The 24958-nt window shown below is 37.3% G+C and overlaps 2 long non-coding RNA genes across 2 annotated transcripts; both read left to right on the top strand.

Annotated features, from left to right (window-relative positions):
* The first annotated feature begins 1501 nt into the window (after positions 1-1501).
* Positions 1502-23777, top strand: LOC138896753 (uncharacterized). The gene is made up of 2 exons (XR_011410163.1): positions 1502-1862; positions 23569-23777. It is a non-coding gene; the product is annotated as an uncharacterized lncRNA (long non-coding RNA).
* On the top strand, positions 15840-16597 carry LOC138896752 (uncharacterized). Its single transcript, XR_011410162.1, has 2 exons — positions 15840-16062; positions 16291-16597. It is a non-coding gene; the product is annotated as an uncharacterized lncRNA (long non-coding RNA).
* Positions 23778-24958: the final 1181 nt, after the last annotated feature.

Raw genomic sequence — 24958 nt, 5'->3', positions numbered from 1 at the left:
TGATCCTTATGAGCATAAAAAGGAGTCAAGGGCAGAGGTCGATGAACCTTATATTTTGAAAGTTTTAAGGCTATCTAGGCAAGGTGACACTCCTCGGTCGAGAGCCAAAAAGTGCATGAAAATTTATTTAACTTTGGCTCGAAAGAATTTGTACCGCCCCAGTAGCATAATCATAAACTTGAAGCAAAACTTGGGGTTCAATTCATAAGCTCGAGGTGGAGACAAAAAGTGATTCGCGTCGTGCCGCGACGTTAAATCAAGCGCTTGTTAGGAGGCAACCCAGCTTTACTATTTTTTTTACTTTTATTATTATTTTTTTATTTGTTATTATTGTATTATTATTCCAATGTTGTTTTTGATTTTTCTAGGAGCATGGGAAGTAAGGCTATTGAAAGAAAGCAAAAGTAAGGGTGATGGTCAGAACTAAGTGTGGGGTGCCCGCACAAAGAACCAAGTCTGGGGTGCCCGCACAAAGAACCAAGTCTGGGAGAAGTCTGAGTACCCCATGGGCTGCTAATGCATCGGCCTTTGGCCTACCAGGGAGTTTCTTTTACCCTCTTGTATTTATGGGTGTGCATTGGGGACAATGCATAATTTTAAGTGTGGGGTGAAGAGACTGTTTAGGTGTTCCTGTGCTATTTTAGTTGTGTTATTGTATGTGTGTTGAAAAAAAATAAAAGTTTTGGACTTTTCCCAATGATGGATTTCTTAGACAGTTTTCTTGAGGGAGTAAAGTCTAAAGAAAAAAAATTCAAGAAAAGATTTTTCTTTTTCTTTCTTTTGTAGAACTGATAATGGAATGGAAGAACTTGAATATCTACGCTTTTTGACATGTTTTATGTCGGGACTTAGAGCAGTAACATTTGAGCTGTTTATCTTTTTCGTGTTCTTTGTGGCCACATGCCTTGAGAATATATGTGACTTTCTTTTGACGCTCAAGTTCATTTGTTCACTCCTATGATTACTTTCCATCTGTTGAATTAATAGGATGGCTGTGCTTAGTTGTTTAACTAGAGTGTCGGGTCTGAGCCGCCCGGAGTGAATCATGTGCATTGTGTGATGTGTGTGAGTACCAAATTTTTGACTATATTTAAAAATTTTACCACTTTTATTTTTTAGTATTTAAATAGTTTTAAATTTAATTTTGATATTTTAATTTTTATATTATTTTTATTAGTAGGCTTTATTAGAGAATATATAATATTTTTAACAAAGTGTATTACGTAGAGGGCGGAAGAATTTATTTGAATCACAGACCAAATCTAATAAAATTACTTCCTACCTTCCCTACACTATATTTTTGTCCCATCATCCGCCTACTACACTATTTACGTGTCACATCTCACTCCCTTTTCACTATTCCCTTGTCACATCACCCGCCTACTACACTATTCACGTGTCACTATTCCTTATCCCATCGTTCATTTTCAACACTCCTCCTCTCATCGTTTCTTAATATATGTACACACACAAAAAAGAAGAAAGAACTGGGATGACCTCCTTCTTCCCCAATCCAAAAACGCACCAAACCTCCATTAACACCCACCTCCAATTTCAGCCATTAAACACCCAAAAAACCAGCAATCAAATGCCACCTTAACACCTCCAATTTCGACCATTAAACACCCAAAAACCAGCAATAAAATGCCACCTTAACACCTCTAATTTCATCAATTAAACACCCAAAAATATAATTGCCGAGTTTCACCAAAAATCAGCAAAAAGTGGGTTCCCTTAACTGAAGCTAAAAGGGATTCGAGAGGCGAGTTCGATTTCACCATCACTGGTTTCTGATCGTGGTCGCTGGTGTTTGGTCCGTTGGTTGAGTTGCAAATCTTTAAAATTCGGACTCGGCAATAAAGGTCCGTTTCTTTCACACATGTATCGTGTCTTCCTAGTTTGATTCATGGATTTTTTTTGAATGATTATTTCGTCAAGTTTATATATCTATGCGAGTTTTGAATCCATATCTCGAACTGAGTTTACCTAAAAGTTCTATTTTGTTTTGTTAGTATTTGAGAAAGTTTGGGAATTCGTTGTTGTTATTATATATTAGCATGTTGTTTGGTCGTTATCTTGATTAGTTAATCCATTATTTTGATGTTATTTGATTAGCCGCTTTGAGTTAGATAAATAATGATGAAATTGGAGGCAAACCTATTCTTTTTACCGCTGAATGTTTGAGGCCTTAAGTAGTTGATAATATTGTTGCATAGCTTCGCTATTTCCTCTGAATTGGAATTAATATCTAGGGATTAAATGGCTACAATTAGCCTAATCTTGGTAAATACTTTTAGCTGGCCCATTTTCCTCATTTAGTCCACAATAAATAATTGCTAGATTACTCCAAATAGCTAAAACCTTTATGTACTCTAAACACCTCCATATCCATCACTCAATAGCCTCACAATAATCTCAAATTAATTTAGAAAAATAATTCTAGTGCGCTAGTTGCTTTAGGCGTGCTTTACATAATTAAATATCATGGCTATAGGTATAGTCTCACGACCCCAAATTCTCTCCGTAGGATGTCGTGATGGCACCTAATCTCTAAGACTAGGTAAGCCTACCAATGCAGAATAATAATAAATATCTGAAATAAATAAACTACAATTCAAACAATTTTAACTCCCAAAACCCAGTAGAAATAAGTCACAAGCTTCTAAGAATTTATTCTCAATGTATCTATATGTCAAGGTCTAAATAAAATATAAGGAAGCAACATAAAATGATAGAAGGGGACTCCGGAGTCTGCGGACGCTGGCAGATATACCTCGAAGTCTCCGTGCACAAGTAACTCACTGACGTCTACGCTGGTAAAATATACCTGGATCTGTACAAAAAGATGTGCAGAAGCATAGTATGAGTACACCACAACGGTACCCAGTAAGTGCCAAGCCTAACCTCGGTAGAGTAGTGACGAGGCCAGGTGAGGCCCTACTGGAATATAATAATGGCATGGTAAAATGTTTATCAATATAGAAAAATAAAATGACATTGAAAATGAATCAAATAGTATGTCACATTTAAGGACACCGAATAATTACAAATAATATCTCGTGGAAATCAAAACAGAATTTCCTTCAACTTTATGAAATCACAATAATAATCAAAGGCAACTACGGCCATAAATCAATATCAACAAGGGCACTCACGAGGTACCGCCTCGTAGTCCCAAATCATAAATAAATTCACAATATCTCATTTTTTTATATCACCGCAGGAGCCTTCACAATTTATTTAAAGAAAACATTTTTTTCCCGAAATAACATCCCGCGTTTTAGCCACCCTTATCACACCGCATGACTTCTAGTGGTTCCCCTACTAGCCACGCGTATCAAGCCACCCTTATCTCACCGCATGCGTTTCAACACCCAGACCTTATACCACCGCATGCGTATCAATATCACAATATATCATAATTTACACTTCAAGCGCTCAAATAATTTAACTTGCCAAAATAATTCAACAACAATATTTTTCCACAATAAAGAGCTCACGGCTCATGATAAAATAAATCATCAATAATAGTTTTTCATAATAAAGAGCTCACGGCTCCCTCACAATGAGTATAAAAATATTCAGGAGTAAATAATTTAGGAAAATAATATTTCAAAATCTTTACTACGTTGCTTCAATATCAAGTTTAAAAATGTCAAATACTTCATATTAATAATATTTAATTTAAAGAAAATCAACCTTCAAATAATGCATAGAATAAAAGAAACCAAGTTTCAACTAAACAGGTAAAACCATTAGTAAGAAAAGATCAAACAAATTTGAAGTATATATCTCACATCAATGATGAAGAATATAACAAGATAAAATAATTTAATAAATGCGCAACAATGATCTACAAAATTTAAAAATATAATATTTCGCAATTTAACCCGTATAGACACTCGTGACCTCGTGCACACAACTTTCAACACATTTCAATAATCACATCAATACCAATCCTAGGGGAAATTTCCTCCACACAAGGTTAGACAAGTCACTTACTTCGACTTGATCCAATTTAATCAAGTATTATGCTTTTTCCTCGATTTTTCGACTCCGATCGACTCGTATCTAGTCATAATTAATTCGATACAGTCAACATAAATTATAGTAATCAATTTCATAAGAAAATATTACATTTTCATTAAAATCTGAAATTAGCTCAAAATTTGCCCGTGGGGCCCACATCTCGGAATCGGGCGAAACTTATAAAATTCGACAACCCATTCAATTACGAGTCCACCCATACCAATTTTACCAAAATCCGATAACAACTCAACCTCCAAATCTTAAATTTTTGTTTTTGGAAGATTTTGCAAAAATCTTGATTTCTTCCATTTAAATCCAAAATAGATGATGAATATGACTATGGATTTATGAAATATAATCACATTTGGATATAGGACACTTACCCAGGTTGAAGTCTTGAAGAAATTCTCAAAATCGCCCAAGAGTCGTGCTTCGAAACTCCAAAACGAAATGAAGGAAATGACCATTTTTGGTTCTTAAGTTTCTGCCCAAAAAATACTATTCTGGTCGCTAAAAGTCCAATCCCGTCGCAAAAAGTATCACATCTGGTCACTAAAGGTACACACCAGGGCTATTTACACCTATAATTGTATTTCGCTAAAAAGGCTCGAACTCCATCATACAAACTCGGAATTCGACGATTCTTGTTCCTATGAGTCACAAATAAAACTACGAACCCATTCGTTCAATCGAAACTCAATTCGGAGCTCATTTGCTCAATATGATACCAATTTCGCTCGTTAAACAATTAACTCATATTTCGCGCTTAAAACTCAATCGCGACTTGATGAAATTAGACAAAACTTTCCAGATCACTCCTATAATTTATTATCAAAATGTAGAAAGTCTCAAAATCGAATTTCGATCTCTAGAACTAAAAATGGATTTTTGGATCATTACATGCTTATGTTGAAAACATCAAACTCTTCCTCGACAGCCTGTAGTGTATCAATCATAACTTCTTGTACTCAACTCCAACTGCCAAACGGTTTAAAGTTCTGCAAACTAGATACAAAGTACTACAACTTTCATGTTTTTCTCATCTCCCAACTCCTTATAGAATTGCGAGATATAAGCTCCCAAAGTCAGCCCTGTGGAGCAGAAATATCTGGCGATGCACACTGCTGTAGCAAAAATCTGCAGTAGCAGCTTCAGTCAATCGATCATAACATTTTGTATAAATGTCTTAATGATAAATGGTTTATCATTCTGGAAACTAGAATCAAAGGGCTACAACTTTCATGTTTTGAAAATGTTCAGATTCCTTATAGATTTCGAGACATAAGCTTCCAAAGTCAGTTGTGCGATTGCACCGCTTGCTGTCCAAAAACAGCTTCTGCAGCAGAAAAATTCCAGCAGTTCCTTTTTGTCCGAAATTCATTTTGTTAACCTTCCGAAATCCACCCGAGGCCCTCGGTATCTTAACCAAATATACCAACATGTCCCAAAATACAATATGAACTTAGTTGAGGCTTCAAACCATGCCAAACAACGCCAAAATTACGAATCGCGCATCGAATCGAATTATGAGTTTTCAAATCTTCCAACTTATATATTTTGCGCCGAAACATATCAAATCAATTCCGATTGACCTCAAATTTTTCACACACGTCATAAATGACATAAATGAGTTATGAAAATTTTCATAATCAGATTTCGACCCCGATATCAAAAAGTCAACCCCTCGGTTAAACTTCCCAAAAATTCAATTTTCGGCATTTCAAGCCTAATTCTACTACGAACTTCCAAATAAAATTCCGGTCACGCTCCTAAGTCCAAAATCACCATACGGAGTTGTTGGAATCATCAAAATTCTATTCCGGGGTCATTTGCACATAATTTGACATCTGGTCACTATTTGAACTTAAACTTTTAATTTTTCATCAAAATTCCATATCTCTGGCTAGGGACCTCGGAATTTGATTCCGGGCATACACCTAAGTCCCAAATCACGATACAGACCTACCAAAATTGTCAAAACACTGATCCGAGTCTGTTTGCTCAGATTGTTGACCAAAGTCAACTCAATTGAGTTTTAAAGCTCTAATTCACATTTTAATTCATTTTTCACCTGTAAACTTTCCGAAATATTTTTACGGACTGCACACTCAAGTCGAGTAATGGTAAATAGTGCTTAGATCACATAATTAATCATTAAATTTAAAGATGATATTTTGGGTCATCACATTCTCCACCTCTAAAACAAACGTTCGTCCTCGATCGGAGTTAGAAAAAGTAACTAAGCTTGTGAATAAGTGTGGATAATGGCTACGTATATCATGCTCGGTCTCCCAAGTCGCCTCCTCAACCGGATGACCCCTCAACTGAACCTTCACGGAAGCAATGTTCTTTGACCTAAGCTTTCGAACCTGTCTATCTAAAATAGCCACTGGTTCCTCAATATAAGATAGATCCTTATCCAACTGAACCGAACTGAAGTCTAGCACATGAGATGGATCGTCGTGATATTTTCGAAGCATGGAAACATGGAATACCGGATGACCGACAAAGAGACTAGGTGGTAGTGCAAGTTTGTAAGCCACCTCTCCAACTCTCTCAAGAATCTCAAAAGGCCCAATATACCTAGGGCTCAAATTGCTCACCAACCATGAATGCAACATCACGAACCTTCCGATTCGCATAGCTCTTTTGTCTAGATTGGGCTGTACGAAGTCAATCTTGAATCAACTTAACCTTTTCCAAGGCATCCTGAACCAAGTCTACACCCAATAGCCTAGCCTCGCCCGGTTCGCACCAACCCACTGGGGACTGGCACCACCTACCATACAAGGCCTCATACGGAGCCATCTGAATGCTTGACTCACAACTGTTATTGTAAGCAAACTACGCAAGTGGTAAGAACTGATCCCAAGCACCCCCAAAATCTATCACACACGCACGAAATATATCCTCCAGTATCTGAATAGTGCTTTCGGACTGCCCATCCGTCTGAGGGTGAAATGTTGTACTCAACTCTACCCGAGTACCCAACTCACGTTGTACTGCCCTCCAGAACTGTAATGTAAACCGCGTACCCCGGTCAGAGATGATAGATACTGGTATGCCGTGAAATGTGACAATCTCGCGAATATAGATTCGAGCCAACTGCTCGGAAGAGTAGGTAGTCATCATAGGATTGCAATGAGCTGACTTGGTCAATCTATCCACAATCACCCAAGCTGCATGGAACTTCCTCTGAGTCCGTGAGAGCCCAACAACGAAATCCACAGTGATCCTCTCCCATTTCCATTCTAGAATCACTAACTTCTGAAGCAATCCACTCGGTCGTTAATGCTCATATTTCAGTTGTTGAAAATTTAGACACCGAGCTACATACTCCACTATGTCTTTCTTCATCTTCATCCACCAATAATGTTGCCTCAAGTCCTGCTACATCTTCAAAGCACCCGGATATATGGAGTACCGCGAACTGTGAGCCTCATGGAGAATCAATTCACGAAAACCATCTATATTAGGCACACATAGCCTGCCCTGCATCCGTAATACATCGTCATCTCCAATTGCGACTTCTTTGGCATCACCGTGCAACTGTATCCTTAAGGACAAGCAAATGGGGGTCATCATACTGACGCTCCCTGATACGATCATAAAGAGAAGACTAAAAAACCACACAAGCCAAAACTCGACGCAGTTCGAAAACATCCAATCTGACAAACTAGTTGTCCAAGGCCTGAATATCCAAGGCCAAAGGTCTCTCTGCTACCGGTAAATATGCTAAGCTGCCCAAACTCTCCGCCTTACGACTCAAGGCATCGGCCACTACATTGGCCTTCCCATGATAATAGAGAATGGTGATATCATAATCCTTAAGCAACTCCAACCATCTTCGCTGCCACAAATTAAGATCCTTCTGTTTAAACAGATGTTGTAGACTTCGGTGATCGATGTAGACCTCACAATGGACACCGTGCAAATAATGTCGCCAAATTCTTCAAGGCACGAACAATAGCTGCTAACTCAAGGCCGTGGACCAATTTTTTTTTTTCATGTACCTTTAATTGTCTGGATGCGTAGGCAATCACCCTACTGTCTTGCATCAACATCGCGCCGAGACCAATACGCGACGCGTCACAATACACAGTATAAGACCTTGACCATGTAAGTAATACCAACGCTTGTGTTGGAGTCAAAGTGATCTTGAGCTTTTGAAAGCTTAACTCGCACTCATCTGACCCTGTAAATGGGGCACCCTCTTGGATCAATTTGGTCTTAATAGCTGTTCATAATCAATTACTGAATCGTCATTTAACCTCATGTTAACAAAAATCTCATTGCAAACCTTCACAATACTGATAACTAGATGCGAGGCATGAAGACTTCAAAATTATTTACCCGAATTAACGAGTCACATTTAACGTCACCTAGGCGGGAACCTACCTCATAGGTTAAAACTCAATAATTACAACACAAAATTGGCAACTATGCACAGAGAATTTCATATAAGAATTTTCAAATAAGCCTAACATGCATGACTCCCTATTAGTACTATAGTACAAATTTAATTTCACAAGGGAGAACTTAAACACAAGAATTTTTCTCACAAGGATCTCTTCCTTATATCACTTCCACCGCAGCTTGTAGCCCGATTTAAACATATCAATTTATATAAAAATGTGAGGATCTCTTCCTTAGTTCTGAATCATAAGTAATATACACATCGTGCCAATTGAAAATTTCTATTTTCTCCTTTTAAATAATTTCGGTTACACCCAATCATAACACATAATGAACCCCACATCGGCAGGGCATATAATTCATAATTCGCAATTAATTATTCGGAATTTACATCAAAATTTACCGAAATGAGTAACAGAAAGCCACATTTAGCCTCGCAGCTCTTATTAGTGACCAACACGAAATGATAGGCGTAGTTATCTCCATAAAATCTCCCAACAGGGGTAAACACATAAGTAGATTATATAATTATGAAGCTCACTCATAAGTGGAGCACAATAGGAGGACTCATCTCGATACTCAAAACCGAATCAAGTTAAGGAAATTATTCCTTTATATAATATCAAGGTCGTACTTGTAACGACACCAACTGATGTAGCGACCTCCGCCATACCATAAAAGAAATATATCAATGGATGGGTCTCCACCTCTAGGATGCCTTCTACCCGTATTTTCTCCACCGCTAACTGGTCGTGTGGGTGGTGTAGTAACTACAATGGGGCACGTAGCCTGAGTGCTTTGATGAAATAAGTCTCTCCCAAGTTTGGGATAATTTTCTCATGATGTGCCTAGTATCACCATATTCATAACAACCCTTTTGCGGGTTATGTTGCTCATATTGAGTCTGTGCCAGATAATTGGAATAACCATTGTAGGAACTCATATCAGTGGTACATTAAAAGAACTTACTGGAGCATCCCGAGTAATCCGATGTGCGGACTGGGCTGACCGACTGCCCGAGCCCCCTCCATAATGATTTATACTTGCACAGTAGAATCCACTGAATCCCCCAGAACCTTGAGACGTCTTGGTCTCCTTAGTTTTTTTTCTTTTTCTTTTTCTCACCCCGAACACATTCTAATATCTTGGTAATTTGTACAACTAGAAGAAATGAAGTATCAGCTTGTAGCTCCCGAGTCGTACAAAATTGTACGATTATAATTAAGTCCTTTAATGAGTCTGTGGACTCGTCCTCTGGCTGTAGGAAGCAAAGTAGGAGTATGACAGGCTAACTTATTAGACTTGATGGCATATTCTGACATCGTCAATGGTGACATGACGCAACCGTTCAAACCCTATGCGCCACGCATTACGGAGAGTCCAGAAAACAAACTCTTTCAAAAGCATTTATGAGAACTAAGCCAAGTGGGTGGTGTTGCATTGGCTGGTATGCTCTCTTCATAGGCTTGCCACGAACACCGGTGGAGAATTATCTCTCCCAAGGCGAATTTCTTCTTTTATTATACTGACTCTACACTGTTGAGTTGACCAATTTCTTAACATACTCTCCGACTCTTCTTTGGGGTAACCCTTACCCCTATTTATACATAACGCTCACAAAAGTAGAGCTCCATACAGACAAATCTTATCACGAACCACATAGTCCAGACTCTCGTCAACAAGTGTACTTACTCCGAAGCACCCCAAAATCCGCAACAGTGACGTCCACACTGAGTAGATCTTCTATAAATTTAGAGTTATTTCTATAACTCCTTTGGTATTGAAGTATAAGATTATTAAGGGGCGGACATACCGCAAGTCCCAACCTTATCCTCTACAAAATCTCAGGTCTTAAACAAGTGTAAATTTTAGGAAACCTTTCAGTACCACATATATACATTTCAGGCCAAAACTGATATAATACATGACCTCGCAATCCACCCATTGGTAGTGGACTCCCCCTACTCAGCGCGAAGTCATAGGTCACAACGTCCGATAATCCACAATAATAATCTTCACAGCTTGTATAAATCAACCAGACGCCAATGTCCGTTGAACCCCGCACATGATTCACTAGGTGATCTCTCAATACGCCCACATCTTCAGTCGGAACCACACGTTAAGGCAATGTTTGAGCATCTCTGGCTCCCTCGTAGTGCATCTACGGCATCACGAACGGTCAACGCACAACTGATATTGAGTGCGCAATGTCATACACGAGTGGATACAAAGGAATATAAGATATATATTTCAAGCTAAATCAATGCTGGACGATAAGGAATCAAAGAAGTGAATATTTTCCTAACAATTCCATAGCCTCCCGAAGATAAGTACAGACATCTCCGTACCGATCCACAAGACTCTACTAAACCTACTTGTGACTCATAACACCTATGAACCTAGTGCTCTGATACCAACTTCTCACGACCCCAAATTCTCTCCGTAGGATGTCGTGATGATACCTAATCTCTAAGACTAGGTAAGCCTATCATTGCAGAATAATAATAAATATATGAAATAAATAAACTACAATTCAAACAATTTCAACTCCCAAAACCCGGTAGAAATAAGTCACAAGCTTCTAAGAATTTATTCTCAATGTCTCTATATGTCAAGGTCTAAATAAAATATAAGGAAGCAACATAAAATGATAGAAGGGGACTCCGGAGTCTGCGGACGCTGGCAGATATACCTCGAAGTCTCCGTGCGCAAGTAACTCACTGACGTCTAGGCTGGTAAAATGTACCTGGATCTGCACAAAAAGATGTGCAGAAGCGTAGTATGAGTACACCACAGCGGTACCCAGTAAGTGCCAAGCCTAACCTCGGTAGAGTAGTGACGAGGTCAGGTGAGGCCCTACTGGAATATAATAATGGCATTGTAAAATGTTTATCAATGTAGTAAAATAAAATGACATTGAAAATGAATCAAATAGTATGTCACATTTAAGGACACCGAATAATTGCAAATAATATCTCGTGGAAATCAAAACAGAATTTCCTTCAACTTTATGAAATCACAATAATAATCAAAGGCAACTATGACCATAAATCAATATCAACAAGGGCACTCACGAGGTACCGCCTCGTAGTCCCAAATCATAAATAAATTCACAATATCTCATTTCCTTATATCACCGCGGGAGCCTTCACAATTTATTTAAAGAAAACATTTTTTTCCCAAAATAACATCCCGCGTTTTAGCCACCCTTATCACACCGCATGACTTCTAGTAGTTCCCCTACTAGCCACGCGTATCAAGCCACCCTTATCTCACCGCATGCGTTTCAACACCCAGACCTTATACCACTGCATGCGTATCAATATCACAATATATCATAATTTGCACTTCAAGCGCTCAAATAATTTAACTTGCCAAAATAATTCAACAACAATATTTTTCCACAATAAAGAGCTCATGGCTCATGCTAAAATAAATCATCAATAATAGTTTTTCATAATAAAGAGCTCACGGCTCCCTCACAATGAGTATAAAAATATTCAGGAGTAAATAATTTAGGAAAATAATATTTCAAAATCTTTACTACGTTGCTTCAATATCAAGTTTAAAAATGTCAAATACTTCATATTAATAATATTTAATTTAAAAAAAATCAACCTTCAAATAATGCACAGAATAAAAGAAACCAAGTTTCAACTAAACAGGTAAAACCATTAGTAAGAAAAGATCAAACAAATTTGAAGTATAAATGTCACATCAATGATGAAGAATATAACAAGATAAAATAATTTAATAAATGCGCAACAATGATCTACACAATTTAAAAATATAATATTTCGCCATTTAACCCGTATAGACACTCGTCACCTCGTGCACACGACTTTCAACACATTTCAATAATCACATCAATATCAATCCTAGGGGAAATTTCCTCCACACAAGGTTAGACAAGTCACTTACTTCGACTTGATCCAATTTAATCAAGTATTATGCTTTTTCCTTGATTTTTCGACTCCGATCGACTCGTATCTAGTCATAATTAATTCGATACAGTCAACACAAATTATAGTAATCAATTTCATAAGAAAATATTACATTTTCATCAAAATCCAAAATTAGCTCAAAATTTGCTCGTGGGGCCCACATCTCGGAATCCGGCGAAACTTATAAAATTTGACAACCCATTCAATTACGAGTCCACCCATACCAATTTTACCAAAATCCGAGAACAACTCAACCTCCAAATCTTAAATTTTCGTTTTTGGAAGATTTTGCAAAAATCTTGATTTCTTCCATTTAAATCCGAAATAAATGATGAATATGACCATGAATTTATGAAATATAATCACATTTGGATATAGGACACTTACCCAGGTTGAAGTCTTGAAGAAATCCTCAAAATCGCCCAAGAGCCGTGCTTCGAAACTCCAAAACGAAATGAAGGAAATGACCATTTTTGGTTCTTAAGTTTCTGCCCAAAAAACACTATTCTAGTTGCTAAAAGTCCAATCCCGTCCCTAAAAGTGTCACATCTAGTCACTAAAGGTGCACACCAGGGCTATTTACACCAACAATTATAGATCGCTAAAAAGGCTCTAACTCCATCATACAAACTCGGAATTCGACGATTCTTATTCCTATGAGTCACAAATAAAACTACGAACCCATTCATTCAATCGAAACTCAATTCGGAGCTCATTTGCTCAATATGATACCAATTTCGCTCGTTAAACAATTAACTCATATTTCGCGTTTAAAACTCAATCGTGACTTGATGAAATTAGACCAAACCTTCCAGATCACTCCTATAATTAATTATCAAAATGTAGAAAGTCTCGAAATCGAATTTCGATCTCTAGAACTAAAAATGGATTTTTGGATCATTATACATGTTTATGTTGAAAACATCAAACTCTTCCTCGACAGCCTGTAGTGTATCAATCATAACTTCTTGTACTCAACTCCAACTGCCAAACGGTTTAAAGTTCTGCAAACTAGATACAAAGTACTACAACTTTCATGTTTTTCTCATCGCCCAACTCCTTATAGATTGCGAGATATAAGCTCCCAAAGTCAGCCCTGTGCAGCAGAAAATTCTGGCGATGCACACTGCTGTAGCAAAAATCTGCAGTAGCAGCTTCAGTCAATCGATCATAACATTTTGTATAAATGTCTGAATGATAAATGGTTTATTATTCTGAAAACTAGAATCAAAGGGCTACAACTTTCATGTTTTGAATATGTTCAGATTCCTTATAGATTTCGAGATATAAGCTTCCAAAGTCAGCTCTACGATTGCACCAGTTGCTGTCCAAAAATAGCTTCTGCAGCAGAAAAATTCCAGCAGTTTCTTTTTGTCCGAAATTCATTTTGTTAACATTCCGAAATCCACCCGAGGCCCTCGGTACCTTAATCAAATATACCAACATATCCCAAAATACAATATGAACTTAGTTGAGGCTTCAGACCATGCCAAACAACGCCGAAATTACGAATCGCGCATCGAATCGAATTATGAGTTTTCAAATCTTCCAACTTCTATATTTTGCGCCGAAACATATCAAATCAATTCCGATTGACCTCAAATTTTTCACACAAGTCATAAATGACATAAATGAGTTATGAAAATTTTCAGAATCAGATTTTGACCCCGATATTAAAAAGTCAACCCCTCGGTCAAACTTCCCAAAAATTTAATTTTCGGCATTTCAAGCCTAATTCTACTACGAACTTCCAAATAAAATTCCGGTCACGCTCCTAAGTCCAAAATCACCATACGGAGCTGTTGGAATCATCAAAATTCTATTCCGGGGTCATTTGCACATAATTTGACATCCGGTCACTATTTGAACTTAAACTTTTAATTTTTTATCAAAATTCCATATCTCTGGCTAGGGACCTCGAAATTTGATTCCGGGCATACACCTAAGTCCCAAATCACGATACAGACCTACCAAAATTATCAAAACACTGATCCGAGTCTGTTTGCTCAGATTGTTGACCAAAGTCAACTCAATTGAGTTTTTAAGCTCTAATTCACATTTTAATTCATTTTTCACCTGAAAACTTTCCGAAATATTTTTACGGACTGCACACTCATGTCGAGTAATGGTAAATAGTTCTTAGATCACATAATTAATCATTAAATTTAAAGATGACATTTTGGGTCATCACATATAGTTCCCGTGGCATAGTTGGGATATGTAACCCCAAATACAAGTGCGCGTTCACACGACTTGACCAATCAAATTTCGAATAGTAATAAATGTGTTATTGATTATGTACGTAGGCGTGACATGATTCTTGACACGCCGAATAAAGTGAGTACACATACGTGTGATTTGTTTCAAGATAATTTTCATAAATCTAATCAAGCAATAAAAGCGGACATAGGTAAAACATGAAAACCAATACAAGACAGTTTATCCAAAAATAATATAAGCCAAATATAGTCAATAAAGAGACCGTGCTAGAACCACGGGACTCGGGGAATGCCTTACACCTTCTCCCCGGTCAACAAAATTCCTTACTTGGACTTTGTTTTCGCACACCAATAATAATAGAGTCAAACCTTCATTTGATTAGGGATTCAAATAGTCGGTTTGACGAACTATGCGGGTCTGATTCTCACCGGATGTGAGATACATAGGCAAACCTCATCGGTTCTGGCCCACAATTTTTAAAGAATCCAAAAATATTTTTCTTTACTTCCTTCTTTAGAAAAATCTTTCTTCCGGCCCACAATATTCAAAAAATCCAAAAATATTTTGTTTTACTTCCTTCTTTAGAAAGTCTTTCTTTTAGACCCCAATTTTTAAAAATATACAATAACATTTTCTTTTTAATTTCTTCTCGAAACCCAAAAATATTTTCATTCTTCTTTCGAAAATTGAAAAGAAAATTCAAGATTCAAAAATATTTTCTTTTTTCTTTAGAAGTATTTCTTTCATAAATTCAAAATAAAAGTCCAATAATTTTAAAATATTTCCTTTCTTCTTTAGAAGTTTTTCTTTCGAAATTCCAGAAAAAAAGAGTTGAAATTAAAAATATAATAATATTTTCTATCTTTTTTAAAAGTCCTTCTTTCGAAGATTCCAAAAAAAAAAAAAGCAAAATAATTTTTTTTTGTTTCTTTAGAAGTTTTCTTTCAACAAAAACAAAAACAAAACAAAATCCAAAATATACTCCGAAATATTTTCCATGTTATGAGCTTTTATGGGATTATTCGTATATGAGTAAAAAAAATAAGAGTTAGTTTATTTACTTTATTCCTAATTTTTCCGAACTACGCAAGATCTGATTTATGTTCCCACATGATACGTAGGTAACCCACATCAGGTTCGATTGACCATTAAACAGAATGTGTTGAAAAATGATGATGATAATAATAAGGACCGACTGAGTCCATTCTAATGTGTCTCTTGTTTTGAATTGTAAAGAAAGGTTGAGGTGGTCGGGTTGTGGTAAGCTAACAACACAAGATCCAAGGAAAAATGACAACTGGCATTGAAGTTGTTATGAGTGCTTAAGAGGCTTAGGGTCAGAGAATTCAACAAGAGTCTACTGTGGTTGAGGAAAATAGCGCACTGGAGCAGCAAATGACCGAAATGTGTCAAGCATGGGCCAATGTCCAAGGATCGCCTTTTTCTATTCATGGTTTCCCAGAGTTCACATTCATTTCGACTACTACCATTCCGGTCTCATTGCCCTATCAATCCTATCCACCTGGGTTCAGTCTTTATCCCAATTGTATGACTACAGCTGGAACTTTTGTTGCGCGCTCCCAAAGTGTGCCATTGACAACCAATCAGATAACCACTACTGTTATGCCCGTCTTCACCATCCCACAACCGACGGTGGTGCAGAAGAAAACTCATGAGTCAGAATTTGCTACCAAGCAAGAACAATACCATTCTCCTGAGTACCACTCGTAGCTATTTGATCTTCCTGCAAAGATTGAGAAGCCTGCCTGAAAGATGGCACAGGAACAAATGACCTAAAGGATGAAAAGCTTAGAATAACAGTTGAAAAACATACAAGGGTTGGAAGGTCAAAAGAGTATTGCATTCAAGGATCTATGTATGTTCCCCGATGTTCGTTTGCCACTTGGTTTCAAGACTCCCAAATTTGAAAAGTATGATGGACATGGAGACCCCATAGCCCACCTGAAAAGGTATTGCAATCAACTAAGAGGTGCAAGAGGAAAAGAATAATTATTGATGGCTTATTTTGGGGAAAGTCTTACGGGAGTAGCCTCCGAATGGTTTATGGATCAAGACACATCTCGCTGGTATGTCTGGGATGACATTGCCCAGGCCTTTGTCAAACAGTTCTAATACAACATCGACATCGCCCCAGATCGTAATTTCCTCTCCAACCTGAAGAAGAAACCAACTGAAAGTTTCAGGGAATATGCCATTAAATGGAGAGAGCAAGCGGCTAGAGTTAAGCCACCCATGGATGACCACGAGCTAATCACTGTCTTCCTTCAGGCTCAAGAGCCAGAGTATTTTCAAAACATGATGTCCGCAGTTGGCAAATCCTTCTCGGAAGCAATCAAAATTGAGGAAATGGTTGAGAATGGCCTTAAGACAGACCAAATTATAAGTCAAGCGGTTCTCAAAGCCGCAACTCAGGATGTCCAGATTGAATCTGTTAATTTTAGTGACACGAATGAGAAGGATGAAGAAACCATGATGACATCAAGGTCGAGAAGAGGTCCTAGGAGAACATCTCAAAGGTTTGACCAGCCTCGTCTCGTTTCTGATGATTCCTCTGAGTACTACTATCCACCTCAGAACCCACAATACTCTGTTGATCTATCCCAGCATGTCGTCTAGCTGCCAAGACACCCCAGAAGGCGAGTATAGCACCGCAAAATATCCACTCGCCTCCACCAAATTTTCAAGTGCCATATAACCCACATCCAAGCCAGGGGTATAGAGGGGAATACAGGTTTAAAGATAATTTTACACCAATAGGAGAGTCCTATGCAAGCTTGTTTGAGAAATTAAAGCATTATGACATGATTGCACTTATTCCTCCAAATCATGTGTACCCACGTGCAAGAAACTTTGACCCTTCTAAAAGGTATGAATACTATTCCAATGCCAGGGGCACAATGTTGAAAGCTGTCGGGATTTGAAAAGAGAAATAGAAAGGATGATCCAGGAAAATCTGATTGTGATCCAAGACAGTGACACTCAGAATATCGCACAGAATTCTTTACCTGCATATGGTGATGCACACTTTGTGGGGATGATGTGTGGTGACATGGAGTATGAGAATCCTCTCGGGAACTTGCTGACTGAATTTAATGATATTGAAATTGGAGAAGGCCCTGGTGATTCTGATGAGTAATTTTGTGGCTAAATGTCAAGCTTAGCAATTGAAAAGGCATTCCCTCCTCACTAGGAAGGAATCTTGGTAGCTTGTTTTGATATTTTTTCTATTACCTGGGTTATTTCAGGGTTGTGATCCAGATTTTATTTGTTTTATTGAGTCAAACCCTTCTATCCCTCTATTTTGTTTGTGTCTGTTCTGTTGCTATTTTCATTATCCGGGTTATTTTAGGGTCTTAACTCGGATTTTAGATTGTTTGTCTTGTTGTTAAACCTTTCCATCCTTTACTCAATGAAATACAATTTGTCCTTTTGTGTCATTCTGTGCTTAATCCTTTTTCTGCTAGTTCTAGTGACATGACATACATGCGGAGTTTTTGGCCAGATCTTAAAATTTTGATTTAGTCTTGAATTGAATAACTGAGAACAAGATACTTTTGAGGATGAATAAAGAATCGAAAACACTTTGGAATTAAGCTTGAGCAAAATTCATGTGGAACTAGAATAGTCATACCCGTCGGGTTAATGATATTTACCTTTAAATCATTGTGAAGATCGGGTTTGAGAAAGAATTAATTGAAGTTTGGTGAAAATTTTGACATTAATGAAGGGTAAGTGTCTTTCGACCACGACATACTAAGAAGACAGACATGTTCATCAATGCTGTGATCACGAAAGGATACTATGTTTGGCATTCTCGAGGCTGGGTGGCCCTTTTTCTCCTATCCAAATACTTTATACCTTCTGTACTCCTTTTGCGCCTGTGTTATTTTTCTTTGACCACCCTCTTTTAGAATCAAGTTTAGAGTCAAAAGTAAAAAAAAATTGAAATAAAAATAAAAGTCCATGCCCCAAGAATACAAACTGTGGCAACTTTTAGAAAGTTCAAGTGAAAAAAAAACAAGAAGAAAGAACAGTCAAAGTCCATGCCCCCAGAAAGCTGGGGCAACTTGTTTCGAAAACAAAAAGAAGAAAGAAGAAAGATAGAAAAAAAATGAAAAAAAGAATAAAAAAACAAAGAAAAAAAATATTTAGGTCAGATGTTTGAACTACGTTTGACCTTTAAAAAAAGGATACGTAGGCAGCCTTACACAGTTCGGTCCAACTAAATAAGAGTTCAAAAAAAAAAACGAAAATCCAGTATCTAAAACTGGGGCATGAGTTTGTTTTAGTTTTTTTTAAGAGTCGATTGCAAGAGTTGTAAGTGTACAACCCATCATATTGAGTCTACTTGGAGCCTTTATGCCATCCTTTCTTTCCAACCTTATCCAAAAATGTCACGACCCAAAATCTAACCATGGTCGTGATGGCGCCTATCGTGTTACAAGGCAAGCCTACTTCCCAAAATATTACTACTAAACCGATTATAAGAATTTAATAAAACATTTCAACATTTAAATTTTTCATAAACTAAATCAACTCTAAATATAATATAGAAAAATACGGAAACGAATCCCAAACATCGGGGTGTCACTAAGTCATGAGCGTCTAAAACTATAAACTAAGATATATAAACTGTCTAACTGTCCAGAAGAAGAAATGACAAAAGGAGTAACAAGGTCCTGCGGACTCTAACAACTACCTTGCAGTCTCCAAAGATAGCCGGCCTGAACTCAACGATCGTCGCGCTCTAACTCACCTGGATCTGCACATAAAGTGCAGGGTGTAGTATGAGTATAACCGACTCAGTAGTAACAAAAATAACTAAGGAACTGAGCAGTAGTGACGAGCTAAGTAAAACAGTCCAATTATTTATTTTCACAATTTAAAAATAAACAGAAATAAATAGGTAAATTCCATAACTCAGTAAATTCCACAAAGACGTTTAACAGATAAATGTAGCAACAACACAAATAAATACAACCTCACAATAGTGTCACTCCATCACTCATCACTCACACTCAACACTCAACACTCTGCGCTCACTGGGGGTGTGTAAAGACTCCGGAGGGGCTCCCAAAGCCCAAGCGCTAAGCACATACAACTCGCGTGCCATCATATCAATACCTGGATCCGCACGGTCAACTCACGTGCTATGCGGACATCTCACGCGCTATGGTATCAATACCTGGACCCGCACGGTCAACTCACGCGCTACGCGGACAACTCACGCGCTATGGTATTAATATCCTCACAACCAGGCCCTCAGCGTCACTCAATCATGTACCTCACTAGCCTCACCATCATCAACAAATAAGGGAACATAACCCACATCAAGTATCACAACATATTAGTAAATAATAGAGACTGAGGTAAACATGTACAATAATTTCTATGACCGAGTACAAATAATGTGAGCATGAATAAAGCCTCAGCATGATCTCTAATATGAAGGAAGACAAGTTCAACAACAAGTAACTACGTAAACACAGATGATAGCCATGAGGCCTCACGGGACGGACCAAGTCTCAATCCCTTGAGGTATACAGCCACATGACCGTCACCTAGCGTGGGTATCACCTCCAAACAGTCACACGATATCAAATTCTTCGGATTTATACCCTCAAAGCCAGAGTTAAAATTGTTACTTACCTTAACAACGTAAAATCCTACTCTGGGATGCCCTCGTCTCTGGACTCGGTCTCCAAAAGCTCCAAATCTAACCATAATTAGATTAATACCATCAATATAGGCTAACAAATCGAATTTCACAATAAAAACTATAAAATATACCAAAAATCCAAAATCGGTCAAAACCCGGCCCCGGGCCTATATCTTGAAATCATTCAGAAATGACAGAATAATAAACCCTGTCCTCTTCTGAGTCTAACCATATAAAATTTATCAAAATCGGACTCCGTTTGGTCCCTCAAATCCTCACTTAAACTCTCCAAAACTCAAACCCTAACTCCCTCAATTTTACTTTGAAATCATCAATCAAATCCCAAAAACGAAGATGGATTCATGAAATATAATCAACACCGAGTAGAGAACATTTATCCCAATACTTATGGTGAAAATCTCCCTCAAAATCGCCCAAATCCGAGCTCCCCAACTCAAAATATGACCGAATGAACAAACCCTCGTTTTATATATTTTTCTGTCAACTATTCTGCCTCGTTTCTCATGCTAAACAATCCCAAAACTCGCTTTTTATGCCTCCAATGGATATTTTGTGAAATTTTGGTCAATTTAAACTTTTGAATCACTCAATTTGACCTTATAATGAAGGAGATATGTATGTTTTAATATTTGCAAATAGTGCAGATTTTTCAATACACTGTCAGTGGCAATTTCGTAATTAATCTAAAAAATTTGACAACCTAATTCTAAGTAAAATGACCATAAAATCCTCATACGATATCCAAATTCGACGATTCTTTTTGCTACGGGTTTGTAATTACGATACAGATCTAATGCTTCAATCAAAAAAGAAATCGGAGCTTATATGTTCAATATGATATCATTTATGCTTGAAGAAACGACGTCGAAACATAAGAAAAACGAGCGCAACACAACCCAAACCTATCCGAAATTCACCCGAGGCCCTCGGGACCTAAACCAATAATTCCAAAAAGTCATATATCACTACCCGAACTTAGTCGAACCTTCGGAACACCGAAAACAACACCAAAACACCAAATCAACCTCATATTCAAGCCTAAGAAATTCTAAACTTCCAACTTTCGCCAATTCAAGCCTAATTCTACCATGGACCTCCAAATTATATAATCCGAACACACTCCTAAGTCTAAAATCAACCAACGAAGCTAATCGAATCATAAAAATCCACATTCAAATTCGTTTACTCAAAAGTCAACTTCCGGTTGACTTTTCTAACTTAACTTTCTAACTAAGAGACTAAATGTTCATTTCACTCCAAAACTACTCCGGACCCAAACCTACCAACTCGATACAACTCAACACCGCTGAACAACACATAAAGAAGCAGGAATGGGGAAACAGGACTATAACTCTCGGAACGACTGGCCGGGTCGCTACAAAAAACCTTCATAATAAGACCTCCCGATAAGCCTTCATGAATGTAAAAAGAAGCATGCAATGAGCAATGGTTGTCACGAGACATATGACACTATCAAGTTTCTCACACAAGAAAGCAAAAGAAAAGGAAAAATAAAGAAGAAAAAAATGAGAGAGTCTTACTAGTGAAAACCCTCACGGGCACTGTAAGACGACGGTAAGTAGAGATGAAGAAATGAGAGAGACTTGTTGGTGAAAATCCCCCGGGGCACCACTAGTTGAAAGTGATTCGTGAGGCTGATGCAAAGAATTGGTACAAACAAGCCCGACTTCAAAGGACATAGGAATGATAAAAGGAAAGATTAGATTAGTTTAATAGATTAGGCCGTTGAGTCCAAAATGCATGTCATGAACATTAAGGCTAGTTATTGAAAAAAAACTCTTCTTTTTATCCTTCCAGACAGGGGCATTTCTTGTTAATATTGTTTCTTTGCATCATTGTGTTCTTCACTCTGAGTCAGCCCGTGTCAAAATAAGCAAGAAAAGATTTCAAAATCTGCTACCAGCTTTTCAGTTGCACAAAGTTAATTTGGCCAGCACACTCAGTTGTTACAGTCAACATGCCTTGAGGATTCATGCAAAATCTCCCCCCAAAAGACTCTTGTCAGCCTACTTGGTGCAAGCAAAGATAACTTGTGATTCTCTCTAACGGACAAATTGCTCAAAAAGCAGGAAGTCATTCAAGATGTCAGAAAAGGTCACCTAAGCAAAGATCTCCAATTGGGATAAGGCTGATTGAACCACAAAACACCAATGGCATTGGGAGCGAAACTATCAGGATTGATACAGAAAGTAAAGGTCCCTTAAAAGCAACAACAGAATCTCTCAGCAATGCAACAACTACCAATGCAGTTGGCCTTCTAAAAGAGAATGGACACAAAGCCAAGCTGCCCAAGATTCAAAGCCACAAACCGACCACCACCTTTAAAACTCACAAATTTTCTTTGTTTGAAATAGGAGAAAAGCAATGCAGGGAGAGAAGCCGCAAAAAAAAAGGAGAACGAGAAAAATGAAAAAAAAATGAAAAAAAAGAAGAGAAAAAGAAGAGAAGAGAAAAGCCGACAAAGGGAAGTTTCTCAAATCTTTACCTTTATTTGTCTTGCTAGTGTGCATAAAATCTTGCCCTTGCTCTTCACATTTTTTCCTCCTAGGGATACATCCCAGTCTGATGAATTTCCCTCCCAATAAAAAAAATCAATACGGAGGGTTTAAAGGTGAGATTAGGAATAACGAAACCTTGGTGCGATCTTAGTGAGCGGTGAATTAGTGCCAGCTAACGTAGTTCAGAAGAATATGTCTAGTAAATTATTGTAGATGCTCGGAAGATAATTACGACACCCGAAGTACTCATGATCGATAGAGAATACTTGGGCGAAATTATAGAAAACGTAGTGGAGAGAATTTCGACAATTGGAGAAATCATAACTCTAGACATCCTTAGTCTTGTTAGTTGATAATTTTACTACTTTTTGTATTCGTTAATTACTTAGTTTAAAATAAAAATTATAATCTTTATAACTAGGAAATTATTTGAAGTTGTATTTCTTAATTAGCAATACTGAATAATTGTAGCTACGACTTAGTTCTCTGTGGGATTAGACTTCGAACTTTTAAACCAGATTATATTTGCCGCGATCGCTTATCCTTTTTAGGATTAGAGTTGGGAGTAATGAATGGGTCTGGGCAAAATATATTACATTGTAGATTCGCTTCTCCGACGAATTAGATATATTACTGTTCTTGCAAGTTAATATTCGGAAAGATAGATTAACCTCGTCGTAAATGACTTCATGACATCAGATACATCAATTTTAATAAATATGCTACAAATATTTTGTAGATTCTACATTAAACATCAGTGATTATTGATTAGACAAGCACAGAAAGATTAGACAAGCCCCAAAAGATGGTGGAATTTAACAAGTCACATGATCGATCAATGATCCCTCGCCACCTATTATTAAAACAAAGAAAGAGAGAAGTCAAGGAAGTCCAAATCCACGAGTTTGGTATTATAGCAGTGGGCAATTCAAGAAAAGGAGTAGCAAACATCGCACTCACTATATTAATAGTAATAGTCGTTGCCTAACAAGTAGCTATGCACAGGCATTGTTGAAGAATGCAGACCACATGGTCATGGAGAAAAACACAACGACGCATTTCCACCAAGTTTTGGAAAATTCACACCCACCCACAGAAGCGGATCCAGGTAGTAGGACACACTGTTAAACCAGTGCCCAAATCGTATTTTTATTTTAAAGGTTTCAGGCAAAATATATGACAATTTTCAAACACATATATATATATATAGAAAGAGTATTGCATTCAATTGTTTGGTCATTTTATACAAGTATAAGAATGGCAAAAATCTAATATTAGAGAAAGCTATTGATTTACTATGTTACATTAACATGTGACACAAGGATGTAAATCGAAGAGAAAGATTATAATTGGTACGGCCGACATTTTCGCTCATTAATCTGGTTATTATCCACCTCACACAAGTTCAAAACAGAATTTAATCTCATCAAAGCATAACCTCTACGCCTAGATTTACATCAACTTTGTAGGTTAAAAACGGAAAGGATATCAAGGAATAGCACGGGATTTTCGTGAGATTATTCACTTGTACCAGTCGTAACTTTTGTTCTTTTTGTTGCTTCGTTTATTTTTTCATGAATCACGCTTAGTGCTAGAGCGACTCTAACGACTTGTAGGCTAGGCTAATACACCATTTACCTTTGGTGGCCAGCTAGATGTTATAAGACTAAGGCTTTTCGGGGATTTAAGGGCATGCAAGGAGTTAGAGGTTTTCCGAACACCATTCGTCGAAAAAGTATATACATATATATATATATATATATATATATATATATATATATATATATTAATCATACTTTTTTATTTATTTATAGATATTAGATGTTGAATTCCTTAACTCGCACATTTTTTCAAAGGATGAAAAGAAACGAGAAGTTCTTGGACATGGCGTTTTAGCTCGAAAGCAGAGTTATAAGTTTATCTGAACCCATTACTTTTGATACGAAGTATAAATATATATATAAAAACTTATTAAAATCTCAAAAAATACTAAATTTAAACCCATAATTTTAACAATATAACGAGTTCAGTACAAAGTTGAATTTATTAAATTTAAATCTCGGATTCACCTCTACTCAAAAGATAGTTCATGTACGACAGTACGAGTATTATCTAGTCAATTGCATGAT

Source organism: Nicotiana tomentosiformis, chromosome 8 (genome assembly GCF_000390325.3).
Source record: "Nicotiana tomentosiformis chromosome 8, ASM39032v3, whole genome shotgun sequence".
NCBI lineage: Eukaryota > Viridiplantae > Streptophyta > Magnoliopsida > Solanales > Solanaceae > Nicotiana > Nicotiana tomentosiformis.
Note: the sequence above shows the minus strand (reverse complement) of the source record. Positions and strands in the feature narration are given on the sequence as shown.